The sequence below is a fragment of the Galeopterus variegatus genome, unplaced genomic scaffold (genome assembly GCF_000696425.1).
Source record: "Galeopterus variegatus unplaced genomic scaffold, G_variegatus-3.0.2 Scaffold1694, whole genome shotgun sequence".
Taxonomy (NCBI): domain Eukaryota; kingdom Metazoa; phylum Chordata; class Mammalia; order Dermoptera; family Cynocephalidae; genus Galeopterus; species Galeopterus variegatus.
The window spans coordinates 2,598-6,646 of record NW_007727805.1 but is presented as its reverse complement, the minus strand read 5'-3'; positions in this window follow the sequence as shown (position 1 = coordinate 6,646).

Below are 4,049 nucleotides of genomic sequence, written 5' to 3'. Positions count from 1 at the left end.
GCCTCTGAAGTAGATCCCAAAGCAGCCAGGCGTGTTCACAGCCTGCTTTATCCAGCCCAGCCCTGGCACCAGCCTTTCTCCTCAGTCTGTGGGCATTTTCAGGACCATGGGTTTAACCTCTTCCAGCCCTGTTTCCTTATCTGCATAATGGAGATAAGAATGGCTGTGCAGTCTAGTAGGAATAACTGAGGACAGGGAATGTGATGTGTTACCAGCATGTCCAGTGCCCCTAAGCTTCCCTCTGCTCCCTTCCTTCCACCAGTTGTTTTCAATGATACCTTTCCTGTTTGGGGCCCTGTCTGGCCCTCAGCTCTGCTTCCTTCCCCCTAGCCAGGGCTGCTGGGTCCTCAGCAGCAGGCTTAGCCTTCAAAGTCTCCCAGGACCAGTCCTGAGGTTTAATCAGCCCTGACTTGCATGCTGAGACTTGGCTTGCTGGTCTTGTCTTGGTCTCTGTCACTCCCCCCTCTTCTCAATAATGCAGAGCAGTGTCCATTTGGGTCCAGCTAAGTGAAACCCAAAACCGTGCTGAGAGACTCCCCCAAGACCATCCCAACCCCCAGCAGCGTCTCCTTTCTATACGCACACCCTGCACTTGCAGTTTGCATTGCTCGCTTGGAAGTTAGCAGAGTTTCTAATCACAGTGCCTGTGTGTGTGTGTGTGTGTGTGTGCGTGCGCGTATGTGTGTGTGTGTGTGTGTGAGTTTGCTGTTGTTTCTTCAGTTAGAGTAGTGGTTCTCAACCTGACTACACATCAGAATCTCCCAGAAAGACTTTTTAAAATGCTGATATCCAAGCCCATCCCTAGAGACTCCGATTCCATTGCTCTGGAGGGGACCCTGGACATCAGGACTTTTAAATAGGACCACTAGGTAAGTGTAACGTGCAGCTAGTGTTGAAAACAACTGAATTAGGGACATGGCTGTATCTATTTTCATGTGTTCTGAGGTCCCTGGGACATTTTGCCTGACCAACCCCCTTCCCTCCGTTGCCTGGACTAGGTGTTGCCCGTCCTTCTTGTTACACAGGGTTTGGTTTCCTGTTTACTTATCTGTCTCTTTCAGTAGACAATGGGCTGTCCCAGGACAGAACCCAGACTTTCATCTTTGGATCCTTTGTCAAAGCCCTCACCAGTCAGAATGTATTGGTGCCACATGGACCTAAGAACATTTTATCCCTTCTTTTCAGTTTCCCTCGTTGTTAATAAAGCCCCTCCTTCCTTCTAGACATTGTCTCTCTGCTTTTGGACACAGTCCTCAAACCCTCATAACCTCTGTCTTAATTATTTCTTGCTGCATAATAAATTACCCCACAACTAAGCAGCTTGAAACAATAATCATTTATTATCACACGGTTTCTGTGGGTCAGGGCTTGGGAGTAGCTTGGCTGGGTGATTCTGGCTCAGGTCTTATAAGGTGGCAGATAAGATGTCAGCGAAGCCTATAGTATTTGAAGACTTGACTGGGGTTTGAAATCTACTTCTAAAGGATAAAGCCTAAAAGTGAGAGAGCAATGAAGCCAGAAGCCATAGTCTTTTTCAATATAGCATATTCTTCCTCCGTAGGTCATGTAGCCCAACATGCAAGGTAGGCGGGAACTACACAAGGAGCAGGAATCACTGGGGGATTTGTAGAATGACCTCCACAGCCCCCATGCTGAAAGTGGCCTGGGAGTCCAGAGAGGGCACCCTGTCCTGTCCCAGCCTTGTCATCATCCTCTTGAACTACAAACATGCATTAACCCTGCCTATGGGCAGAGAGCCACGCAGAAGGCAAGTTTCATCCTGGCCTCTTTTTGATATTTTTGGAGTAGGGGTAATAGACTAATGTTCCCCTGGCTATCAGTCGGAACTCCTTAGTAATGCCTGAACTCTCCACGAGACCTAAGAGTAAACCAGAAGTTTCAAACAGCTCCAGCGGGTGAACTTATTTTTTATGACCACGGCATTTAAAGTCAACAGGAGTGGGGCTGGAAGAGAGACTGAGAAATGCTGCCCACATGGGCTTGGAAAGGGAAGAGGTGGGTTAGTGGAAGCCCATCCCCTGTACTTGCCTCTGAGATGGGTCATGGCAGGAGGCAAGGCCAGCCCTGCCACTGCCGGGGCAGCTTCCCCAAGGGAGGCAGCAGGGTGTGCTGGGTGGGGAGCAGTGAGCACCAGGCTCAGTCAGATCTGGGGGGTTCCATTTCTGCTTTCACCTACAGTGTGACTTCCACCAGTTATTCTTTCCCCAGGGCCTCAGTTTCTCCATGTATAAAATGGGTTGGTTGTGCCAATATATTACTTTTTAAAAACAGTGGAACCTTTATTTTCCAAATTAAATCTTACAACTAATGAGGTGAATACAATGTTACTGCCTCATTACAATACAAACTAGACGATGTTATAACAGCTAACAAGTACTACTGAATGCTTAGTATGTTCTTAATGCTGCTCTTGAATGCTTGGCACACATCAACTAACTTAATCCCCACAGTGACCCTGTGAAGTAACTATTGTTTTCATCCTGTTTTGCAGAGGAGGAAGCCAAAACACAGAGAGGTGAAGTAACTTACCCAAGTCATACAGCTTATAAGTGGCTGGAACTCATGTAGGAAGGTTCAAGGGCTCCTGCTGCTGTACAAATAGAAGCAGAATGAATCTGCTGGGTGTGCCAAAAGACCCCTGCTCTCTCCCCTTCCCCTTCCCTCTTTTTCCATGGAGCACCCCTTTCGGCACAGGCATACACCTCCTGGGCTTGTGGAGCTTATCCTTTTGAATTCTGACCCTTGATGAGCTATGACCACATTTCTCTAAGTGGGCTCTGCAGACAACTGTACCTGAATCATCTGGGCTGCTTTACTAAAATACAGATTTCCAGGCCCCTTTCCCAGTTCACAGGATCTGAATCTCCAGGTGGAGCCTAAGAATTTCCATGTTAATAAGCACACAAGTGGGTCTCAGGCTCACTGACATAGGAGAACTACTGCCTCATGAGTGGGGCGGGCAGCTTGATCACAACATTTAGCTTGGGCAGGCCTGGATGTAGCAGTTTACTTTAAAGAAGGGGAAGACCAGAGTCTGACAGCCCAGCTGGGGGTCTTGCCTGATTGGGTCTGCATGCCCAGCACCACTAGACCATCCGTCAAACTTGACCTCACCTCAGGCCACTGACCCAGGTCACGGTAATCCAGACTGAGCCAGGGACTTTAATGAAGCCTGGGTCTTGGTCATTATGACATTCTGGGCCACAATTAATCAGCACATCTGTGAACACACCAGGTGACTTGAGAACATTTTTATGCTTCGGAGAGAAAACAATTTTCATTACAGTTCAGCACAGCCCAGGAATCAGGGAAACAAGTGGCGTTAAACATTCCTGTGTTAAATTTTGTTATTCCTTGAGATTGTTACCACCCAAGAGCTGATTACCAGCTTGACTGCAGAGGGCATCTTTGGAACGGGAGATCGGGTTTATTACGGCTTTTCTGCAGGGGTCTCTTTGGCTGTTAGATTTGAGGGAAGGTAATTAATAAGTATAGTCACCGGGTAATCATGTCGTGCTGATGAGTATAGCTGTTCCACTTAAAAGAAACACAGCCCAAGAAGAAAGGAATGGACGAAAAGAGAGGGAGAGTGGAGAATCACTAAAATCACTCCTGGGGGCATCCTGGTGTCCAGACCAGGAGAACGTACTCTCTTTGGCCATTGTTTAAGTCATAGATACGCCACGCTCCAGCATGCACTCAGGAAGTGACACCTGGTTCAGTGACTATTTGGGCAATTGTATTAATTAGTGTGCCCAACTGTGTCCTGCACACAAGGAGCCAATGACCCTCCAGGAAGGATAGTTTGGTAAGTGGCCACTAGAGGGAAGCAGTGAGTCCATATTCTGGCTGTTTCGTACAGATATGAAAAGAGCCCAGCAGGTCAGGGGCCCTGAATCTTAAACTTCATGTGCTTCACAGCAAATGTGTATCTGGGCCTCACCCGTGTTCTGGTTTTGGAATTCTGAGCTAGCAGGGAGTTTTGTTTCCAGCAGCCTGCCCCTTCCAAGCCCCGTCCCCAAGGAGAA